This window comes from Mesoplodon bidens (assembly GCF_964165515.1).
Source record: "Mesoplodon bidens genome assembly, chromosome: 8".
Taxonomy (NCBI): Eukaryota; Metazoa; Chordata; class Mammalia; order Artiodactyla; family Ziphiidae; genus Mesoplodon; species Mesoplodon bidens.
Genome location: NC_138165.1, coordinates 24,732,671 through 24,758,063, shown reverse-complemented (window position 1 = coordinate 24,758,063; position 25,393 = coordinate 24,732,671). Strand labels below are relative to the sequence as shown.

At 42.7% G+C, this 25,393-nt stretch overlaps 1 protein-coding gene across 5 annotated transcripts in view; it reads right to left on the bottom strand.

The window, feature by feature from the left end:
- The window catches only part of WIPF1 (WAS/WASL interacting protein family member 1), a 122,992-nt gene that overhangs the window by 56,871 nt on the left and 40,728 nt on the right, over positions 1-25,393 (bottom strand). Inside the window, exon 1 of one of the 5 annotated variants that reach the window (XM_081242990.1) lies at positions 21,831-21,873. The exons of the other annotated variants lie outside the window; for them this stretch is intronic. The gene's annotated coding sequence lies outside the window, so the exon portion shown is untranslated. Of the gene's footprint in view, positions 1-21,830; positions 21,874-25,393 lie in introns of those variants that run through there. 5 annotated transcript variants of the gene reach the window in all.

The following is a 25,393-nucleotide window of genomic DNA, read 5'->3' as shown; positions in this document are numbered from 1 at the left end:
AGTGGTCAACTTCTAGGGAGTGAAATGTTGTCTGATCACCTTGAGGATACAGGGAGCGGTGAAAAGATGCGGGTCCATGGCAGTGACAGTGAGAGAAGGAAGTGTGCTCCATGAGATTGCACACCATGTGATGTTAGTATCTTCCCTAGGAGCTTTCCCAAAGGCATCATTCAGCTTTAGAAAACAATTAAAAGGCCCATCAACATCTCTATGTGTAGTTTACACATCCTACGATGCTTTCTTGGCTGGTCCATGGGCACAGAAAGAATTGAATAAGATACCAGAAAGTGGACGAGCTACACTGTGAACTGATGCAGAGGTGGAAAGGGCATGACTTAGGAGGGCAAGGATTCAAGAAAGGTCTCTGAGGTTTCCTTTCCACAGTTCTTAGTCACATAAGTTCCTTTCTGGATCTAAACAGTGACTAATGGGCCTCAGAAAAGGAATCGGGGTACTAGATGGAAAATGCCAGAAGTCAACGGCTCTCTTCAACAGTGTTAAGTTTTTTTTTAACCCTTTTATTCTAAAGTCCCCTTTTCAGAATAATTTAAAATTCCATAATTACAAGTGCTTCTTTTGTGCCTACATTCCCCTTCTGAGACCAACTGCAGCTAGACCCACCCTAGCCATGGCCAGCTAGACGAGAGCAGGTCCCTGGCCGGGAGTGGCCAGTCTTCAGGCTGGATAGCACACTGAGCTGGCCGGCCATGAAAAACTCTACTCACATAGGGCAGTCAGGTTCCTCCCAGTCTCAGAAGGATGAACTGGGAATCATGGAGAGGGAGGGGCAGTCAGCTGATGGCACCAGACAAGAGACAGAAAGCTTAGCTGAGCCAGCTAAGCAGCGGACATGAAGAGAGAGGAGATGATCCAACTCCTGGCACATCATGGTTTCTCAGGTCCCTAAACTGCATCCTCGTCTTCAACGATTTTAACAGTACTAATAGTAACAAGAACAACAATACTAGCTAACATTCACTGCACGCTCACTATATGTTAAGGAGCATTACAGGCCCTTTTACAAATATTAATCCAGTCATTTTCACAATAATTTTATGAAGTAGATGATGATGATGATGTTGGCACTGAAGCACAGAGAATTAAGTAACTTGACCAAGGCTACACAGCTTTTAAGTGGTAGAGACACAACCTGAACTCAAATGGCCTGGCCCCAGAGTCCATGCTTCTAATCAACATGTGTCTCCCTGTGGGGCTAGTCCTGGGTGCCCTGTTTCCTTATTGACCTCCCTGCAATAAAGTCCCTCTATTAGGGAGGCCTGACAGAGTGTCTATTTCTTGCTCCCCTATTGTCTCAAAATTAGCATTTTTCTTGGTGCCACTCATGAATCTCAGTAACTTAAGTATATATTTATTAATTCAAGAACCGTTTAATGCTTACTATGTGCCAGGAACTGCTATGAGCTCTGGAAGCTGTTCCAGCTCTCGGGAACCTTATCTTTGGTAGAAAGAGAGTTGGTCTGCAAACCCCACCCCATTAGAATGTGCTTCCAGTGTCTACTCTGTAAGGTCACACTTCCATATATAACATGCATGTATCACTTATGCATGATATGTATACTATGATATCCTATCTTTGTACATATTGTGTCTTATTTTTGCATAATACTATATTGTATCCTGAGCTCATTGATAAAATAATGTCTAAAAAAAGCACATTTAAAAAATCACCAATCCTTAAAAAACTAAAAATAGAGTTACCATATAATCTTGCAATCCCACTCCTGGGCGTATATCTGGGGAAAACTCTAATTTGAAAAGATACATGCACCCCAATGTTCACAGCAGCACTATTTACAATAGCCAAGACTTGGAAGCAACCTAAGTGTCCATTGACATATGAATGGAAAGAAGATGTGGTACATATATACAATGGAATATTACTCGGCCATAAAAAAGAATGAAATAATGCCATCTGCAGCAACATGGATGGACCCAGAGGTTATCATACCGTATTAAGTAAAGTCAGACAGAGAAAGACATATATCATATGATATCACTTATATGTGGAATCTAAAAAAATGACACAAATGAACTTATTTACAAAACAGAAATAGACTCACAGAAGCAGAAAACAAACTTATGGTTACCAAAGGGGATCGGGGAGCGGGGGTGGGGGAGAGATAAATTAGGAGTTTGGGATTAACATATACAAACTACTATATATAAAATAGATACCAACAAGGACCTACTGTATAGCACGGGGAAAATATCTTGTAATAACCTATAAGGGAAAAGAATCTGAAAAAGTATATACACACATGTATATGTACAACTGAATCACTTTGCTGTACACTTGAAACTAACATAATATTGTAAATCAACTATACTTCAACAAACAAATGAAAAATAAATCACCAGAACAAAAACAGACATGTTGAAGATGGCTTCCCTCTTAGGATTTCTAACATCCTTCCTAAGTTTCAGAGGTCTTCCCTTCCTAGGATTCCGGGTCAGAGCGAGGCTGTGGGGAAGGCAACAGTTATGCTCATGGTGGCTGGGACTTGCTCGGAAAGAGTACGTCCCTGTAGGTGGGGCTGCCATGTTCCCTCAGACACTGCAGAGCAGCGGTGGTTCTAGCAGGGCATCTCAGGAGTACGAACCACAGCCTTTTCTCCGTCCTACCGAAGCTCAGGGTCAGCCACTTGCTCGTGGTACGGGCCCCATCGCCGCTAAACGATGTTCATATTATGTCTGTAGCACTTGCAAGATGGGTGCTCCCAGACACCGGGTGTCACACTGTCTCATCTGTCGACCCCTACAGCAACCACAACCCTGCTCTGCATTGACAGGCCTTTAATACATTTTAAGTAATTGTCTTCCCCAAATTCCAAAGTCTACCGTGCAAACTGGTGAACATAAATAAGTTTAAAGAAGATCAATTACCTATAATCCTACTGGGTAGAAATATACATTTGTTAACTTTTCGGATTATTTCCTTCTGGTCTTTATACATACATGAAATGTTTTAAAATTAGGATTGTGATGTATGTAAGTTTGGAATCCAATTTTTGATTTTTAATGACTGCATGATATCCTACATCAAAATTTATTTAACATTCTATTGCTGGTCATCTAGTTATCTCTTACTTTCCTTTTATAAGTGTGTCAATATCAATATCATTATATACAGATTCTTGTGCTCAGCTAGGATTATGCAATGGAATAAATTATAGAAACAGAAGTATCGGATCAAACAGTTTGAACAATTTTTTTTTTTTTTTTTTTTTTTTGTGGTACGTGGGCCTCTCACTGCTGTGGCCTCTCCCGCTGCGGAGCACAGGCTCCGGACGCGCAGGCTCAGCGGCCATGGCTCATGGGCCCAGCCGCTCCGCGGCATGCGGGATCCTCCCGGACCAGGGCACGAACCCGTGTCTCCTGCATCGGCAGGCAGACCTCCAACCACTGCGCCACCAGGGAAGCCCCAGTTTGAACAATTTAAACTCTCTTGATACACGGTGCGTACACACACTGGGAAGGCTCACATTTCCTCTGGCATCATAAAGGAATGCCCCATTCACCGTACTCTTCCCAGCACTGAATATTACAGTTTTAGAAAAGCTATATCTTAATTTGGTTTCTTCAATGGGTCAGAACAGAGTATATATTGAAACTCTATGCTCCAAAGTAAATTTCAGAAGAGCCACTTACGAACAGGAGTAAAATAAGCCTATGATCATCAGTCCCCAACTTCAAGCCCCTGGAGCCTTAAAATGCTGTAGAATTTTATAAATGGAAATTACTTTAGGGATCACTGAATAAACTGTTTTGGTTTATAAATAAGGTAACCGAAGCTCAGAGAGGTTAGGGACCTGGGCAATGTATTCGAGTTAGAACTAGAATCTAGTTGTCTTGCCCCATGAGTCATTTCTTTAGAATAGGTTGACAACCTAACAGAAGCAACACAGTGAAAGTATAAAGGAAAAAAACAGCATACAATATTTGAAAAGGAAACCATTATTCATCTAAATTCTATTTTATCTTTGACATCAAGTCAGAATAACTTGTTTTATGGACAAAAGTAAAAGCTCACATCTAAGTACTACTCTGTTCTTAAGATCCTGTTTAAATCTATAATAAGATTTTTCCCCCGCAAGCATTAAAGTATTCAGCATTGATCTATTACCTTCTCATCTGACCAACGTTCACTAAGAAGATACTGTGGCCAGGGGCTGTGCTAGGTGCTGGGGTAGCAGCGGGGAAGTGTCCCAAGGTAAGAAACGAGGGATTCATTCTTGGGGGGAGGTGGGCAGGAAGACGTGAGCAAACAATCATAATCCACGTGGCTGGGTGGTGACAGGAGTGCACGGGTGCTGTGGTGGTTGGTGGCAGAGCGATGGATGTGGAAGGCTTCACACAGGAGCTGGCCAGGAGCTGTGCCTGTCCTTGAAAGCAGTCTACTGAGCAGAGGAGAGGAGCCTCCCAGGCAGTGAGAGAGTAAGGCTGCCGGTCAGATGCGGCGGAAACATGGCGGCCTGGGGAGATGAGGCTGGAAAGGTATTCTGGGGACAGGCAGTGTTCAGGAATTTGGACTCCCAAACGGGAGGTGCCTGGCCCATGAAAGACGTTTAAGCAGTGGTGCCATGGTCAAAGTTGTGCTTTATCAGCTCACTCTGATGGCAGCGAGGGGAAGGGCTGGAGTCTTTGAAGGCAGGAGACCGTATCTGCACTGGTCCAGCCCACAGGCTTTGAAGGTATAATTCAGGGAAGAGGCGGAGGAAACATAAAAGAGGACATGGATTCGCGTAGTGCTGAATGTTGTTTGAGAAATAACATGACATAGAGATGGATTAGACGGGGGTGCCATTCCTGAGGTGGGGAAGGCAGAAGGGAGGTCCAGGTTCTAGAGGGAAGGCATTTGCTCGCTTTGAGCTTGAGATCTGCTGAGATATCAGGGATACCCAGAAAGCAGATGGAAATACAATCTGGAGGTCAGGGAGGGACCAGCACAGGTCACAGGTCAGCATAAGCAGCACAGGGCTAACCACCCCTCCCACTCCAACATCCCCCCACGTACACCTGCGTGCTTCCTGTCGCCTGCAGGCAGCACTGCCCGTTAGAAATATGCCAGCCGTATACACAATTTACAGTTTTCTAATAGACACATGATAAACACAGGTGACAGGTGAAATTAACTTTAAGAATATGTTTTATTTAACCCCGTATATCTAAAATATCATTTCAACATGAATCAATAGAAAGATTACTAATGAGATATTTTACAGTCATCTTTTCATACTAAATCTTCACATCCTAATGTATCCTTTACACCTACAGCCCAGACTATATCAATTCCTATCAGCGACACTTCAAGGGGACTATGCACTGGACTATGCAGGACTAGATGGTGAACCGCAAGGGTGATTTAGGCACCAACATGACGTTTCTCTAGGCCTTGGAATTTGTGGAATTAAATTAAACAGAACTTAATTTTACAGATGAGAGAACAACGAGGAACCTGCTGAGCCCCCCAAATCACTACCCACCACCCCCTTCTCATGCTCTGAGAGGCAGTGGCAAAGCGGCAGCGTCACATGTGACTGGAAGTTTGAAAAGGCTGAAGGGTAGGGACCACCCTCTAAACCTTACTTATTAGGTTATCAAACATCCTGGAAGCAATCTGATGGAACTCAGATCCTCTTGAACTTGAACTGGCTATCTCTTAATCTGTATATGTGTCTGGTCTCCCAATAAGTTTCCTAAGGCAGTGGTTCCCAAATGTCAAACATTTGCAAACCGACTTCATAATTCTGGGATGGCTGCATACCACCCAAATGATATCATTTACTCAATGTTTTCATTTAATTCAACTAACCTTAGAAAAATCTGAATACATAATTCAGTGTCATCCTAAATGACTAGATCCATGAAACCATGGATTTCACGTGTTGTTAGATATTTTTTCTAGCATACATGATAACTAGGGGAGAACCCGCTTGCAAGCTCATTCACATGTTGGCAGGACTCAGTTTCTCGCTGGCTATTGGTCAAAGCCTCCCTGCATTCTGTGCCGTGTGTGGCTATTGGTCAAAGCCTCCCTCCATTCTGTGCCGTGTGTGGCTATTGGTCAAAGCCTCCCTGCATTCTGTGCCGTGTGGGTCTATGGGGTGGTTCAGAACATGGTAGTTGGCTTCCCTCACAGTAAGCAACAGAGGGACAGAAACCCCCAAGATGGAAACCATAGTCTTTTACAATTAAATCTCAGAAGTGATATCCCATCCTCTCTGCTGCATCTTGTTCACTATAAATGAATCACTAAATCTAGCCCACATGAAGGGGAGGGATTTAAATAAGGGTGTGAATTCCAGGAGGTGGGGATCCTTGGGGGCTGTCTTAGAAGCTGCCTACCAGGTAATGATGTAAAATATCCATGACCTCTATTGGTGAGGATGTCACAAGTGCTGCTAAAACTACTGCAGTTTGTTGGCTACATTCATACTTGCAGGACATGCAAATTTTCAGTGAGAGGTTAGTGAAAATAAAGGTGTATTATGTTCACAGACTTCAGCTTAAACCCCCTTGTGTTAAAGAACTCAGCATACCTCGCACCACCTAAAAATCAGTCTGATGCTTTGTGGATGGGCACAACGACGCCTCACATACCCCTGGAACCACCATGTGTGGGCATTTACCATGTTTGTGAAAGAATCCTTTTTTTTTTTTTTTCTTAACCTTGTGGTACTGCTAGTCCAACTTAGAAATAAATCGACTTTGAAAACTGTTCCCACAGCTGCAAAAAGCAAGTGTTTGGCACTAATAAATCCAGATCAGTGGAGCTTGGCTTATAATGAACTTTCACCTCCTCTAGGCAGGAGGAGAAACTGATCTACAGGGACATACAAGTCATGTTTCAAAGGGATAACCATTTTTCTAATGACAGGTAGCATCGGAGTAGAAAGCAAATAGAGGAGAGATGTATTCCTAAAAAATCCTATCTTCTTAAACTTGGGGCCCTCTGAAAACATGAATCAAAATTATATTTCTAAGGGCCCTGATTGACCTCTGCTTATTACCTTTCCAGGCACAGCCACTGCAGGTATTTTCCTTCTAGATGGTGAAGAATAGCCTGGGATGCTAACGACAGGCCCAGAGCAGAGAACCAGTGATCTCTGTACACAATTATAGTTTAAATTTTGCCCTCCTGGACCCCAATCAAAACTCGTCATCGCCTGCTCACAGAAATGCCTAGGTGTTCCATTGTATTGGGGGTGAGACAGGAGTTATATTCAAAATATTTAACAACCAATAAGGCACAGGCAATAACCGATCCAAACAATGTCTGATGCTAGAGCAGGGTCCTGGGGCACCCCTTGCTGTGCCAGGCATTAATCCTTAGTTTCTGAAGTATGAGAGAGGTCTTAGGGGTGCTTGGGGTGTACTCGGGTAACTGAGGTTGGTGATGAGTCACCAACGGGTTTTGAAGCATCTCAGTATTTTAGTAACCAGCGTGGCTGCACCAGTGCTAACAGTCTGAATATCATCTGCTGCAGTGGGGGGCTGCTCCTCCCAAGGGTCCCCATGGAAGGTTCTAGTGTGGGAGCTGACCCTATTGCCCTTCGGCACTCTGTCTGGCTTGTACTGTGGGGACAGAGCCCAGCCCTTCTTTCTGTGCCTGGAGCTGAGGTCAGTGCCTCTAGGTCCTGGACCACTTCCAAGGCTCTCAGAACCCCCTGCTCATGTCTTCTCAGGGCTGGCTGGCTGCAGTCTCCCAGCTCCCAGGCACCTTCTAGGAGCAGCCTGCACAGCTGCTGCCAGCCGGCACCAATGGACTTCTACGCAAGAGAGGGCTGGGTGTTTCCTGTAAGTCTGATGGAGAGGCACGTTCTTAGTCCACAGGCATCACACCACCCAAGCAGCCCCACCACCAGATGGGGCAGAGATGAAAAAAGAGACTTTTTTCGTGTACCCTCTCATTTCAAGGACTGGTTTAGCAACTACTTGAAATTCCTGAATGGAGCTCATGTTTTACTTTTTCATAAAGGAGGTCATTCTGCAGTGCCTCTTGGTCTATATTATTTTACTAAAATGCTCTGGTTGGTTTACTTTGCTCTTGCTTCTGGTAAACAGAGTAGGGGAGGCTTTGGCTACAGGTAGCCCTGGGTCTGAATTCTGGCTCAGGGGACTGCAGCCCAGTCACTTCCTCTCTGAGGCAATGTAAAAACTTCTGTAAATGGGGCTCACACAGAGCCTGCCTTGTAGGCTGGTCAAAGGTCTAATGAGACAAAGACAAAATTGACAGATACTCTTATAAACTGAGCACAAGATTGAGAATAAAAACTTTTAGTCTCTGTTTGGGGTAGGAACTTCCAGTGTTACTCCAGTGTACCAATTTAAGTATTTCTTAAATAGATCTTTTTTGTTCACTCAAGCTGACTAAAAAGCAGACAAAGGGCGAATTTAGAGGTCAAATGTATTCAATAGGTTTTGCACAGACTTAGATCCAACCTATAAGAACTCAGCATGGGCTTCCCTGGTGGCGCAGTGGTTGAGAGTCCGCCTGCCGATGCAGGGGACACGGGTTCGTGCCCCTATCCCGGAAGATCCCACATGCCGCGGAGCGGCTGGGCCCGCGAGCCATGGCCGCGGAGCCTGTGTGTCCGGAGCCTGTGCTCCGCAACGGGAGAGGCCACAGCAGTGAGAGGCCCGCGTACAGCAAAAAAAAAAAAAAAAAAAAAAAAAAAAAAAAAAAAAAAAGAACTCAGCGTTCTCCCGACTGAATGAAGTTAACATACCTCCTTTTTTCCAGGAACATAGCTAACATACATTAATTCATTAATATTTGTATAACTAGCTAACATTTGTGGCAATCACAATAAATGCAATTTCAAATCAAGATAATATAAACATAAACATTAAAAGATGAAAACAACCTCATAATATTTTCTTCAATTGCCTTGACATATACGCAAAGAAAAGCATGATTTCTTTAGGTATTGAGCATCTGAAAAAAAAAAAAAACTTTGCTTTTGCCTACGTTGCTAAAAATTTTTTTCTTAAAAATAAGAATTATGGGGACTTCCCTGGTAATCCAGTGGTTAAGACTCCACGCTTCTACTGCAGGGGGCGCAGGTTTGATCCCTGGTTGGGGAACTAAGATCTCACGAGATGCGGCCAAAAAAAAAAAAAAAAAAAGTACACTTTCTTCTCAAGTGCTCATGGAACATTCTCCAGTATAGACTATATCTTGGGTCACAAATCAAGCCTTGGTAAATTTAAGAAAACTGAAATCATATCAAGTATCTTTTCCAACCACAACACCATGAGACTACATATCAATTACAGGAAAAAAACTGTAAAAAATACAAACACATGGAGGCTAAACAATACACTACTAAATAACCAAGAGATCAATAAAGAAATCAAAGAGGAAATCAAAAACTACCTAGAAACAAATGACAATGAAAACACGACAACTCAAAACCTATGGGATGCAGCAAAAGCAGTTCTAAGAGAGATTATAGCAATACAATCCTACCTCAAGAAACAAGAAACATCTCAAATAAACAACCTAACCTTACACCTAGAGCAATTAAAGAAAGGAGATAAAAAAAACTCCAAAGTTAGCAGAAGGAAAGAAATCATAAAGATCAGATCAGAAATAAATGAAAAAGAAATGAAGGAAACAACAGCAAAGATCAATAAAACTAAAAGCTGGTTCTCTGAGAAAATAAACAAACCATTAGCCAGACTCATCAAGAAAAAAAGGGAGAAGACTCAAATCAATAGAATTAGAAATGAAAAAGGAGAATTAACAACTGACACTGCAGAAATACAGAGGATCATGAGAGGTTACTACAAGCAAATATATGCCAATAAAATGGACAACCTGGAAGAAATGGACAAATTCTTAGAAAAGCACAACCTTCTGAGACTGAGCCAGGAAGAAATAGAAAATATGAACAGGTCAATCACAAGCACTGAAATTGAAACTGTGATTAAAAATCTTCCAACAAACAAAAGCCCAGGACCAGATGGCTTCACAGGCGAATTCTATCAAACATTTAGAGAAGAGCTAACACTGATCCTTCTCAAACTCATCCAAAATATAGCAGAGGAGGAACACTTCCAAACTCATTCTACGAGGCCACCATCACCCTGATACCAAAACCAGACAAAGATGCCACAAAAAAAGAAAACTACAGGCCAATATCTCTGATGAACATAGACGCAAAAATCCTCAACAAAATACTAGCAAACAGAATCCAACAGCGCATTGAAAGGATCATACACCATGATTAGGTGGGGCTTATCCCAGGAATGCAAGGATTCTTCAATATATGCAAAACAATCAATGTGATACACCATATTAACCAATTGAAGGATAAAAACTATATGATCATCTCAATAGATGCAGAAAAAGCTTTTGACAAAATTCAACACCCATTTATGATAAAAACTCTCCAGAAAGTAGGCATTTGAAGGAATCTTCCTCAACATAATAAAGGCCATATATGACAAACCCACAGCCAACATCATTCTCAGTGGTGAAAAACTGAAACCATTTCTTCTAAGATCAGGAAGAAGACAAGGTTGCCCACTCACACCGCTATTATTCAACATAGTTTTGGAAGTTTTAGCCACAGCAATCAGAGAATGAAAAGAAATAAAAGGAATCCAAATCAGAAAAGAAGAAGTAAAACTGTCACTGTTTGCAGATGACATGATACTATACATAGAGAATCCTAAAGAGGCTACCAGAAAACTACTAGAAATAATCAATGAATTTGGTAGAGCAGGAGGATACAAAATTAATGCACAGAAATCTCTTGCATTCCTATACACTAATGATGAAAAATCTGAAAGGGAAATTAAGGAAACACTCCCATTTACCACTGCAACAAAAAGAATAAAATACCTAAGAATAAACCTACCTAAGGAGACAAAAGACCTGTACGCAGAAAACTATAAAACACTGATGACAGAAATTACAGATGATACAAACAGATGGAGAGATATACCATGTTCTTGGACTGGAAGAATTAACATTGTGAAAATGGCTACACTACCTAAAGCAATCTGCAGATTCAGTGCAATCCCTATCAAACTACCACTGGCATTTTTCACAGAATTAGAACAAAATATTTCACAATTTATATGGAAACACAAAAGACCCCGAATAGCCAAAGCAATCTTGAGAAAGAAAAATGGAGCTGGAGGAATCAGACTCCCTGACTTCAGACTATACTACAAAGCTATGGTAATCAAGACAGTGTGGTGCTGGCACAAAAACAGAAATATACATCAATGGAACAGGATAGAAAGCCCAGAGATAAACCCACGCACAGTCACCTTATCTTTGACAAAGGAGGCAAGAATATACAATGGAGAAAAGACAGCCTCTTCAGTAAGTGGTGCTGGGAAAACTGGACAGCTCCATGTAAAAGAATGAAATTAGAACACTCCCTAACACCATACACACAAATAAACTCAAAATGGATTCAAGACCTAAATGTAAGGCCAGAGGATACAAAACTCTTAGAGGAAAACATAGGCAAAACACTCTGACATAAATCACAGCAAGATCCTTTTTGAACCACCTCCTAGAGAAACGGAAATAAAAACAAAAATAAACAAATGGGACCTAATGAAACTTAAAAGCTTTTGCACAGCAAAGGAAACCCTAAAGAAGATGAAAAGACAACCCTCAGAATGGGAGAAAACATTTGCAAATGAAGCAACTGACAAAGGATTAATCTCCAAAATATACAGCAGCTCATGCAGCTCAATATCAAGAAAACAAACAACCCAATCCAAAAATGGGCAGAAGACCTAAACAGACATTTCTCCACAGAAGATATACAGACTGCCAACAAACACATGAAAGGATGCTCAACATCACTAATCATCAGAGAAATGCAAATCAAAACTACAATGACGTATCACCTCACACTGGTCAGAATGGCCATCATCAATAAATCTACAAACAATAAATGCTGGAGAGGGTGTGGAGAAAAGGGAACCTCTTGCACTGTTTGTGGGAATGTAAATTGACACAGCTACTATGGAGAACAGTATGGAGGTTCCTTAAAAAACTAAAAATAGAACTACCATATGACCCAGCAATCCCATTACTGGGCATATACCCTGAGAAAACCGTAATTCAAAAAGAGTCATGTACCACAACGTTCACTGCAGCACTATTTACAACAGCCAGAACATGGAAGCAACCTAAGTGTCCATCGACAGATGAATGGATAAAGAAGATGTGGCACGTATATACAATGGAATATTACTCAGCCATAAAAATAAACAAAATTGAGTTATTTGTAGTGAGGTGGATGGACCCAGATACTGTCATACAGTGTGAAGTAAGTCAGAAAGAGAAAAACAAATACCGTATGCTAACATGTATATGTGGATCTAAAAAAAAAAATGGTTCTGATGAACCTAGGGGCAGGACAGGAATAAAGACATAGACATAGAGAACGGACTTGAGGACACGGGGAGGGGGAAGGGTAAGCTGGGACGAAGTGAGAGAGTGGCACTGACATAAGATAGCCAGTGGGAAGCAGCTGCATAGTACAGCGATGTCAGCTTGATGCTTTGCAACCACCTAGAGAGGTGGGATAAGGAGGGTGGGAGGGAGATGTAAGAGGGAGGGGATATGGGGATATATGTATGCATACCGCTGATTCACTTTGTTATACAGCAGAAACTAACACAACACTGTAAAGCAATTATACTCCAATAAAGATGTTAAAAAAAAAAAAGAAGAAGAATTACGGAACCCTTGAGGCTTAAACGGTAAAAGGCAAGGCCTAAAACAAAAACCCTGATCCTTCCACTCTCATTTACTTAAGTAAACATTCTCTCTCTGATTTCAGTCCCAGAAATCAATCAATGAGTAAGTCCTTATGCAGAGTTCCATTTCATCTTTTTTTATAGGAGTTTTAGAAGCTACAGGTGCATTGAGGAGTAATATTCAACCATTAAGACCATTATGGAAGATTAATTTCTTCTAGGATTCTATCTCCTATGTGTAGACACATATCCAAGCCTACTCAACATCTCCATGCAATGTCTGTCTAACAGACCTCTCATGCTCATCACATCCCAAACTAAACTCCATAGATCTCCCTCCCCTGCCACCCCCTTGCTCCACTTACAGCCTTCCCCATCTCAGTCTGATGGCACTTCCATTCTTCCTATGCTTGGGGTAAAATCCTTGAGGTCTTCCTTGACTCCTCTCTTCCACTTATCATCGTTCAATCCAACAGTTAATCTTGTTCTACCTTCAAAATAACCAGGCTCTGCACTATTCACAATACTCAAGACATGGAAGCAACTTAAATGTCCATTGATAGATGAATGGATAAAGAAGATGTGGTATATATACAATGGAATACTACTCAGCCCTAAAGAATGAAATAATGCCATTTGCAGCAACATGGATGGACCTAGAGATTATCATACTAACTGAAGTAAGTCAGAGAGAGAAGGACAAATACCACATGCTATCACTTATATGTGAAATCTAAAATACAACACAAATGAACATATCTACAAAACAGACTCACAGACACAGAGAACAGACTTGTGGTTGCCAAGCGGGGAGGGGCAGGGGAGGGTTGGATGGGGAGTTTGGTACTAGCAGGTGCAAACTATTATATATAAAATGGGTAAACAACAAGGTGCTATCTTACAGCACAGGTAACTATATTCAGTATCCTGTAATACACCATAAAGGAAAAGAACATGAACTTTGCTGTACACCCAAAACTAACACAACACTGTAGATCAATGAAACTTCAATTAAAAAAAAAAAACAGACTCTGATTACACCTCACCGTCACCTCTAGTGCTGCCACCCTGGTCCAAGGCACCCTCATCTCTCACCAGAGTACTGGAATAGTCTCTCTCTTCAACTCTTACTCTCCTGTATGGTACTCTCAATACAGTAGCCAGAGGCATCCTTTAAAGAACAAAGCCAGATCATCGTCTCTCCATGGCTCAAAGTGATCCCAAAGCTCCCTTCACTCTTGATTGAAAGCCAGAGTCCTACAAGGGCCTACAAGGCCCTCCAGGACTTCCCCCTACTTCCCTCCTCCTCACTTACTCTGCCTGGTCACACCAGCTCCTCCTTATTCCTTGAATATGCCAGGCTTGCTCCTGCCTCAACGTCCCTTTGCCTTTTCCCCAGTAACTGCAAGGCAAATTCTCTCACCTCTTCCAAGTCTTCACTCAAATGCCACCTTTTCCGTGACAATCATCCTACCTGCCCCACTTAAATCCATACACCCACCCCTGCCTTGCCGCCCTTCCTACCCTGCTGCACTTCTTCCACAGTCCTCGCTACTTTTAACCTGGGACTGTACCACGTGACATACTATTTTATTAGGGTTATTGTTATGGTCCACATCCCCCACCTAGAATTTAAGATCTACATGGAAGGTGCTCGGTAAATATTTCTGAATTAAGGGAAAATGCCCCCCAAAGGGCAGAAAAAAGACCCCATAAAATATCAAGAGTCCAAAAAAGGGCTTATAATGTCCAATTGCAGGACCCATATATTATATTTCATTTTCTTCTTTTTATAATGCTTGTGGTATTTTAAAGAGGAGTGACAAAGAAGCAGGACTGACACTGAGGAGAGGATGCTGTGGAGGAAAGACCCCGTGGAGTGGCATTCCCGGGGAGGGGCAGATCAGCACACTCCCAGCACAGGGACTTCACCATAGAGGTCCCCAAGTCTCCTTTTTACCTGGGAGTCAGAGGGATCAGCCTCAGAATGACCGACCCATCTTACAAATTCACGAGAGGCTCCCCGGCACACCAGAATTCACAAATGATGGCATTTCTTTCCAGTGACCATGGCCATTGTCCAGAATATACTCTTCTGAGATAGTGGTAGCAAGGAAGCTGATTTAATGTTCAGAAGGTGGTTCAGGGATCTTGGAATCAGGGCTAAGGATGGGTACGCCTCTTGAAGGCTGTTTAATCTGGGCCACGGTCACTGGAAAGGCTACTTAATCTGGGCCTGATCTTCAGCCACACTGCTCAGTGGACAACCCCTCTCAATCCACAGTCATGTCCACAAGATTGAGGGTCTCTCTTACTGGCCAATCCTGGGCAATCCTCTTCTTCACTCCAAGGGGACCATCACCGTTCACTGCACACAAACTTTCTCCAGGTAGGATGGATTCGGTGTCTACTGATAAGGTTACACCCATACTGCTGTGCCACCTTCCAGAAATGGAGGTCACTTGGCTGGAGTTTTGTGAGCTCATAAGCTCCTCAGTCGCCTGGCCTGCCCCTCTTAGGCATGGGTCTGGCTTCTGTAGATCCCAGAGGGGTAGAACATACAGAGTCCAAGTCCTTGGGAGCTCTCAACATTGCAGCCCGTGCTGGAGCCAGGAGCCAGGAGCCGTGATTGATGTTCACCACTCTCACCAATTAGCTCTTTTGGCCAAGACAAATCACCTAACCTTTCGGGGCCTCAGTTTCCAAATCTAAAAATAAGAGGAGGGCCTCCCTGGTGGCGCAGTGGTTAAGAATCCACCTGCCAATGCAGGGGACACGGGTTCAAGCCCTGGTCCGGGAAGATCCCACATGCCACAGGACAACTAAGCCCGTGAGCCACAACTACTGAGCCTGCACTCTAGAGCCCGTGAGCCACAACTACTGAAGCCCACACGCCTAGAACCCATGCTCCGCAACAAGAAAAGCCACCGCAGTGAGAAGCTCCTGCACTGCAACGAAGAGTAGCCTCCGCTTGCCGCAACTAGAGAAAGCCCACGTGCAGCAACGAAGACCCAACACAGCCAAAAAAAAAAAACTAATTAAAAAAATAAAAATAAAAAAAGTAAAAATGAGGGGGTTGAACCCTTGAAGGTCCCTTCTATTTCTAAAAACCCAGAGCTCTATTTTTTACCTACCTCTTTAAGTTTTAAATAATGACAACAGCATCTGAAACCCTGTTTCCGAAACTTTTCCCAAGACCAGATGTTCCTGGCACCGAAGTAGGAGAAAAAAATAGTTTCTGAATAACCTAACTTTTTTGTCTTTTAGAGCAAATTATCCTCTGGCCTTTTCAATTCCCCTTCTCCTACTGCTACCTCCTTATGAATCCTTTAAAAAAGCTTTAAAAAGGTAAACTATCCACCCTTCCATATTCATCAGGATCTATCTCATAATAACATTATTCCCCCCACCCTCCCCCCCATTTATTTTTCCTATGAAAAACCACTCAAACACTTTCATTCTGGCAACTATGCTCATCAGCCTTGATTTGGCCCTGTTTTGCAGGGGAGGGTATTCAATGCTCTGAGGAAGTGGAACGTAAAGATTAGAGGCGGGGCTGGGGGAGGAAGCAAGCTGTCCTTGCAGGTGAGTTCTGGTCTCAGTTTTCACGAGGTGATGGGCAAGAAGGGGGAACGCAAAGGGAAGGAGAGGAAGAGTGAAGGCACATGTTGTTTGCTTTGAAAGAGGTTTTAGGCGAAGCCCTGGTGGCAGCCCATCAAGAATGTTCAGTTGGTTAAATGACTTCTGGAACTGGGACTTTCCTAAGAAGTCACACCACAGCGAGAGGGCGGAGCTGGAACACCAATTCCTGTCCTTTAGCAGCTCTCTGCCCATCTGTCTGCGTAGCAAGCTGGTGAGGTATTGGGCAGCCCCTCTACTGGTCCCACACCCAGTTTCCAGGAGCCAGGATCATTCTACAGGTCTCTAAAGCCTTTAAGGAAGACCAAATCTTTCCGTAGCCAGCCTGGAAATCAAAGATGCTCCAAACCACCATTTAATAAGTCAGTGATTTATTGAAAGAAGAGCAATTCACTAGCAGACCCTCCAAACGAATCTATAGGTATAATACATGAATAACCGCCTAGCCTGAAGTTAGCAGCATATTCTAAATAATTGTAGGTGCCAAGATATCATCTAATGACTTTTAACTGAGGAAGCATATGCCCTAAAGAATTTTTAGGAGGGGTGGGTACATGCATGTGTGCAAACATGTATCCTACTATAAAAAAAAAGTCTCTGTTTTTAAGTCACACTAGGATTACAAACCAATACAATGAGTGAACCTAAAATATGACATATTATTTAAACGCAGGCACAAACAAAAGCAGAAAGCTAGCCTAATTCATACCAGAAAGTATCAAAAACAGACATTCTGGTAAGTATCTATCTAGTCTGACAGTCTCAAAGCAGTAACTTCGAATTAGTATGGAGAAATTACAATGTTGGTGGTGTATGAATACCTCCGGGTGGAACTGGCACAGGATGTCATGTACACTAGGAAGAGGTGCCTCTGAAGTTTGTCAGTTTGTCGCATCATAACAGGGTTCCACCTCCAGGACTCATATTTTCCCAGTTTGTTCTGTTATTCTTTTCAAGACAAAGCTTTCTCTGTCCTTTCATCAACACACAAATAAATGCTACTGTTCTTGTCATTTCCTGATAGCTTGCTTCTTGGGGGGGGTGTGGGAGAGGAGAGGAGGGACACTAAGGCTTTTTTTGGTGGGGGGGAAACAGCACCAACTTTCTAACTGATGAAGAAGTGGAGGGAAATTGAAACGGTAGAGTGAAGAATCAGTCGGGCACACAGGCAATCCCTTCCCTAACCACAAAGATACTCCATTTAGAAGTAGCACCTCCAGCAAAAGCAGCCCTACACAGCACTGTGCCCGCCTGCCCATCACATCTACCCTACCAGTTCCTTCCTGAAAATCTGAAATCTACACAAACCCCCTGGCCACAGCTCCAGAAGAGTCCCGCTGTTCTTGCTCCTTTTCCTGGGACAGCAGACCAAGTCCTCTTTGGGTCCTTACTACTCAGAAGCAAAATACATTTTGCTTGAGGCATTCATGAAGGAAAATGATAATGGTTTCGTAATCTGAGATGAATTCAAGTCTGTGGGTTTGGAGGGAGGGTGGTATAAGAAGACATAATTACTGGATGATTCTCAGAAAGTATATTTATTCTTGCACAGAGTCTAGTTTTAGTCAACAGAATTGAGGATAAGGCTTTTTCCTGACATTTACATAGCTGAAAAAGTATACATTATGGAAGGAACAAAAAGCATTACCCCAAGCTCTTCCCTTTCTTTTCCTTCTCTTCACCTTTGTCAGTTCTCAAAAACCAAACTGCTTATAAGCTGAAAATGACTGAGATTTTGTATAGCACTCCAGAGTTAGGATAAAAATCATACTGTTGGAAAAAAAAACCATATTATTGAAACTCATGCTCTTTCCCAAGGGTGTAGATCATAGGAGGCAGCTGGTTCCTAGCAGATAATGTGAATATTAGAACCTGCACATACAATACTTAAAAAATCTACAGTTCCCTAAATATTTAGAATAAAGAACCCTTAAAACTCAACAACAAAAAACCAAATAACCTCATTAAAAAATGGGCAAGGGACTTGAACTGACATTTCTCCAAAGAAGATAGATATACAAACAACAGCAAGCATATAAAAAGATGCTCAATATCACTAATTGTTAGAAAAATGCAAATCAAAACTATATCATCTTACATCCATCAGGATGGCTGCTATTAAAAAAAAAAACAGAAAACAACAAGTTATTAGCTCGGTTGTGGAGAAAATGAAACCCTTGGGCAGTGTTGGTGGGAATGTAAAAGGGTGTAGCTGCTATGGAAAACAGTATGGCAATTCCTCAAAAAATTTAAAATAGAACTACCATATGATCTACCAATACCGCTTTTGGATAGATATACAAAAGAATAAAAGCAGGGTCTCAAAGAGGTATTCGGACACCCATGTTCACAGCAGCATTAGTGACAAAAGCCAAAGGTGGAAGCAATCCAAATGTCATCCACAGATGAATGGATAAAGAAAATGTGGTCTATACATATAATGGACTATTATTCAGCCTCAAAAAGGAAGGAAATTCTGACACACGCTATACCATGGATGAACCCTGAGGAAATTATGCAAAGTGAAATAAAGCAGCCACAAGAAGACAAATACTGTATGCTTCCACTTATATGAAGTACCTAGTCAATCTCATAGAAACAGAAAGTAGAATGTGGTTGCCAGGGGCTGGGGGAGGGGAAATGGAGAGTTGTTGTTTCATGGCTATAGAGTTTCCATTTCACAAAATGAAAAAGTTCTGGAGATGAGTTGTACAACAACGTGAATATATTTAACGTTACTGAACTACACATTTAATAGTTAAGGTGGTAAATTTTACCACAGTTGAAAAAACCAAATCTATGGCTCCCAGTATGCTAGTGATGATAACAGTAATACCTCAGACACACCCAGGAACTTCTCTCTGAGAGGCCCAGAGAGCTGGCCTACAGACTTGCTGATGCCAACTCAAAAAGACGGCCGAGGATAAATTCAACTATATGGTTGCACTCATCAGAGCTTTATTTTTTATTTTCTTTTTCTCCACTAACATGAATATTTTGAATATCTCACCATGTCACTCCTCTGAAGCTCAGGCCACCCAAACATCTGTGGATGCTGATTCTGAAGTGCTACTCTGTATTATCTGGGATTCTGGGGAAAAGAGGCCTGCCTAAATGTCAGGGTCCAGGAGAGGAGGGATATGTGAAGTCAACCCCCTTCCTCTTCTTATTTAGAGAATTCAATAACATGCCCATGCAGCCCCTCCCCATAAAATTCAGCATCTTTTCTCCAGATAAAAGATGACCACTTCTCTCTTTCTACTTTTGACCTTCACACTGAACTGGCAGTACTTCCTGTCTAAGAATTACACGTGAGATTAATATTCCAGGTGTTCACCACCATCCAACACGATCTACCACCTTCTGCCATTCTGAGTCCTCTTCTTTTTGTCTTTTTTTTTTTTTTTTTCCCAGAACCACTTCCAGATTTGGGGATCAAAGGCACTGCATAATAATGACACTTTATAAACCTTCTCTTGCATCTCAAACACAAAGGAGCACAGTGAAGGTAGAAAGCTGGAGAAATGGCTGGGGAGAGAACAGATTCCCCCAGGAGAAAGGGAAACAGCTTTTGGAAGGATGCACTCCAAGAAAAAAGATGGCAGGTCCATCTGGAAAGTATTTAACAAAATAAAAAGCCCTTTTCTGCTACGAGCAGCAGATTAGCAGAATACAAAACTCCCTGAACAACAAACCTCTAGGACCAATTAAAAATCAAAACCAAACCAAAAGAAGAGCTCCTTCTAGGGATGTCGAGCCACGGCTAAGTTGTAAGCCTCTTTCTGGTGCTCAGGAGAGCTCCATGGTGCCATGTGCAAGAGACCTTTCCACTGCGGTGCTCCTCCATGTGTCTCCTCCAGGCATTTATTTGTGCAAAGGGCTCCAAACATTAAATAAAGTCCAATCTCCCCTCCAGCTCCGACCCCCGGTGGAAACGTGGGCTGCCTCAGTCAGAGCTAATGCAGGGTTTCTGAAACCACTTGGGCTGAGAACTCCAACTCAGAATCCTCCCATAGTCCGTCAGCTTCCTCTCCATCTTCTTGCATAACATGGTAGCAAAACATGAAGCAAATGTGGCAATCTGAGGACATCATCAACAATGATTTTTTTCCTCTTGCCTCACAGTTTTGGTTATTTTGCAGTACTGGGACATAAACAACACATGGGTCCGCTAACCCCTCACCCCACTGTCCTTCTGTTTTTCAGCACAGACACTTTGTAGTCCACTTTGGAATGAAGAGAAGGAAACAAGAAGCTCCCAAACCTGGGCTCTTCTCTGCCTTTCTCTCCCTGCCTCTGTTAACACGTGAACAGCCACAGAAGAAGGCTAGTTCGTTTTCAAATGGCCCAGAAAAAAGCTCAGCAACCTCTCTGGCTAACCTGCTTTAGTGCTTAATGACAGTCCAGGAAGGTGGTAACTTCCTTCCTCTCACTCAGATTTGAGACATTTTCCTTTGTCATACAGGTCTGAAAGCGGCAGGCCGTTGTGTAAGAGCCTTTTACTGAACTTCTTTATTAAACTGTCCCTCAAGGACCACAGGATGAATAATCTTGGGCCCTTTAGCTGTTTCTGGGCTCTAATTTCCAATGCTTTAACCATCTCTTGGGCTCTTCTCTAGACTCCTCAAATCTTCCTTTCTAGAGGAAGAACAAGCTGAAGACACAAAGCTCTAGTGACAGACCTCATGGCTTCTATACACCCTGCACATGACAGCCCCAGGCTGTGCTCTGAAACCCTGGGGCAGGGGGAGGCAGGGGACGTCCTCATCCCACATTCAAACTGCCCACACCCCTCTACACCCATTTTCTGTTAATAAAAGAAGGAAAATTGCAAAAAAAAAAAAAAAAAAATGAACACAGAAAGGAAGAGGGCAGAAAAAATATATAAAAGAAAAGGGAACTCAAGAATCTATAAAGATACAAGAAATTATTTTAACAAGAAATACAAGCCAAAAGATTCGTTCTGCCAGGCAAAAAGTGCATAAAAACAACAAACTTTTGCATGCAGCCTTGCAGCGAGTTTGTCCACACACGATTGCTGCATTTTCTACCACCCTTTGAACACCCAGCGTCTGCCTGCAAACACAAAATGATGCGTCCCAATTTATGCTAATAGGTAAACTCGAGGAGAGGCTTAGCTAGATTCCATGAAATAAGTAATTTAATGACCATCTGAAGGTTTGTTTTTTAGGGTACAGAAGTTCTGAATAGGGAAGCAGGAGGTTCTGAGAATTTCATTTTCATAATAATGGCTTGCTGCTTGTTCCTCTAATAACGTGTGGCTACCAGCTACGCCCTGGCTCTTACATCCAAAGCCGGAGCAATTTCTTCGCATTGCAAAGAGTTAAAGATGGTTTAAGGAAAGAGAACCAGTTAGGTATTTTAGAATGGCTATGAAAGATTTTTCAGGGGGAGAAAAAAAAGGCACTAACCTGTGTTGTTTTAATCCGCTGAAATGACCCAGGTTCTCAAGTTCCCCCTCTGTCTTCTGGCCAGCTTCCTGTAAGTGTGGCATGTGACATTCTACTTCCTCACTGCACCTTCTCTGACTCCTTCAAGGAGTGGTCAGAGGCATGTGATAAGACCATCTCCCTGCCTGCTTCACGCTGGGGTAATCCTGTGTCTGGAGAAATGCTGTGTCCTCACAGGGGTCCCCAGCTGGCTTCAGGCATCCCTAGGGCTCAGGTAAAGAGGAGAGAAGCAAAGGGGGTGGGGGGGCAGGGGACAGTAGTATCTGGGCTCCTGGCTCTTCTGACTCCACAAGGAGGGGGGGGGGGAGAAAAGGAGGGACAGAGACTCTTGGGCCCCAGGCTGCCCATCTTGGGGTAGGGGCGTCCGAGCTCACTGGGGCTTAGGCACTGTCCTATCACCAGGACAGGCCCTGGGAACTGCTGAGGAAGGGCGGCCGTGGTGCTGCACCCAGGGTGTCCCCAGGATCCTCTCTGGCGGGCACCAGCCCGGAGGAGCACACCCAGGGCCTGGCTCGTGGTTCTGCACCCTGCAGCGACAGGGGCCACTCACCCTGAGTTTCCAGGGGCAGTCTCAAGTTCACATCCAGTCTAGCTAGTCCTGCTGACGGACTGTGTGCCCTAACTCTGGGCTCAGCAAACAAAGCCCCAGTACTCCCCGCCTCCCAGGGCTAACTAACTGGCACACACTTCCCCCCTGCTGGTCTCCAAAATATGCCAGCCTTTTGGTTTCCCCTGAAAGGGCTGACTTTGTCTTCCTGTGGGATGGTGGGGGGTTCCTGGCGGCACGTGAGCCCTGGCCATGGGGGACCCTGATGCTGTCCTGGCAAGAGCACCTGGGAGAGGCCTGGAGCGGGGAGGCCTGGAGCGAAGCTGAGGCAGGAGCAAGCAGGAAGCCCATGGCTGCCGTTCTAGCTTACTTGTTCCTGTGGTCAGTACCCGCCTCTTTCCTTTTATAATTCCTCTAGCTCTCTGGAGGTCCAACACACTGGAATTTGTGGATGTAGGAAGTGGTGTGTGGGAGTAAAACGATGTCCTGGACAGAGGGGAATATTCTGCAATTTGTGCAACTTGACTCAGTGCAGAAACCCCAAAGTTGCTTCTATTTGGCTACGCTGGCGCAATTCTTTTTTTAAAAAATGCTTTTAAAGGCATTTTTTAGTTGTTTTTTAGGAAGGTAACCGTAGACAAGCTCACTGTTCCAAGTCTTGAAAATATTACCCTATAATTCCTTCAAAGAAGTTTTCCATGTGAGAATACCGAGTAAGGGAACAAACCCTGGGAGTCAGAACTTTGGAGAACACTAAAACCCTGAAGTCTCACCACATAATTACATTTCTGGCTTTGAAAGCATGCATAACTGTTTTTACCATTTTGACAGTTGATGGCTGGTTTTCTGATTGAACTGTACAGTTAGATTAGCCAGTTGAGTGAGTCAAGATGGCTGAAAGCACGACATTCGCTTTAAAATAAGAATAATGGTAAAACTTTGCCATCTTGGAAAAACAAAATACTCCATCGATGATAAATAATAATGAGTCCATTTAAATTTATTTGGAAGTGTCACATTCTGGGCTAGGCTGCCAGTTCCATTTTTTTCAACTAAGCAGTTACATATGTTCTGCTTCAGCCATGCTGTGTGTGGAATTTTTAAAGGTCTCAACAAAGTGCCTTATAACTTCCTTTTAAACTCTAGAATCTGGCCTCCTGTCCATGAATTTTTTTTTCTGTTTAGGCATTAAAAGAATTTTAATGGACTTTATCATTTAGAACAGTTGTAGTTATAGAAAAATCAAGAAGATAGTAGGGTTCCCACACATTCTGTATCCAATCTCCCCATTATTAAAATCTTACATTTAATATGATAGATAAATAATTAAGAAACCCAATATTGACACATTATTATCAACTAAAGGCCACAGGTTATTTAGATTTCCTTAATTTTTCCCCCAATGTCCTTCATCTGTTCCAGGACCCCATCCAGGACACCATATTACGTTTAGTCATCAAGTCTCCTTAGAGTCCTCTTGACTGTGACAGTTTCTCAGACTTTCCCTGGTTTTGATGACCTTGACACTTCCGAGTACTGGTTAGGTATTTTGTAGAATGTCCCACAATTGGGACCTGTCTGTTGCCTTTCTCATGATACTGGGTTGATGGGTTGTTTGGAGGAAGACCACAGAAGTAAGCTGCCATTTTAATCACATCAGGTCAAGCACATATACTATCAACATAATTTAATACTGTTGATGTTGGCCTTGATCACCCGAGGTAGTGTTTGTCAGGTTTCTCCACTGGAAGGTTGCTCCTTACCCCCTTCCATACCATACACTTTGGAGGGAAAAGCTTGAGGGTGGAGTATCTATATAAAATATTTTGAATTCTTCTTCACGGAAGATTTATCTCTTCTCCCCATTCAACAATTTTTTCAATCATTTATTTATATCAGTATGGCCTCATAGGTATTCATTTTATACTCTGGGTTATAATTCAACACTATTTTACTAATTTTGTTGCTCAAATTGTTCTACCTTTGACTAGTGAGACCTCTTTCAGTTGGCTCCTGTGCTCCTTTGACATTCTCCCACCAGTATTTTGTTTCTTGGTTTTTGTTTTTGAGCATTTCATTATTTTCTGGCACTAAAATATGCTCCACACTTATCACGTATAGTACCGCCCCAACTGTCCATGACTTATTTTGTCTTGACAAGAGAATAAAAGAAAATAAATCTATGGGCCTGAGAAAGCTTAAATTTACCTTCAGTTGTCATTAGTTCTGCCCCATGTATTAGTAAACATTTTAAAAATTGTTTTTATAAAATTAGTCCTATCCTCTACCAGCAAGAAAACACCAAAACATCAACTGAGTGAAATTCTGCATTTCCTTAATTCCAAGATGCATGTTTGTGTTGATAGTGCTTTTTTCCTTCATATTCTAACATTCCTGGAACCAAAGTATACATTTAATACCATGTCCTTGCCCCCGCCTCCTCACCTGTCATAAATTTGATGGTACACCTTACAGCTGATGGTGTCTTGGGAATGGAGGAAGGAGAGCAGTCGATTAGTTCTTGTTTGGACCGTAGACATCACTTAACTACTTTCACTGATATTTTTCCCCCACTGAACAAATATTTTGACTAAAGTGGTTTGATGTGTAGCATCTACAGATTTTTACCTACTCCCAGAAACATTCTAACTTTACCTCAAACCACATATTCTCATCAAGCATTAAATTCTTTTCAATTTTTTATGGGTTTACTATCTGATTCCTTTTATGTCTACCATGTCACTTTTTCAAGATCTCAGAATCCATCATCATGCCAGAGGAGCCTAATGCTGACACTAAATGGTTGCAAGAATGATGTCTCACTCTTACAGAGGAGGCCTAAAAGTGCTTACTGGTCAGAAGCAGATCAGGAAGGACTCCTTGGTCCCCCCCTTTCCTACTTGGGGAAGCCATCTGATTACATAATGGCAAAACTGGTCATTTCTTTCTCTGTGGCCAGGAACTCATGAACTGCCGC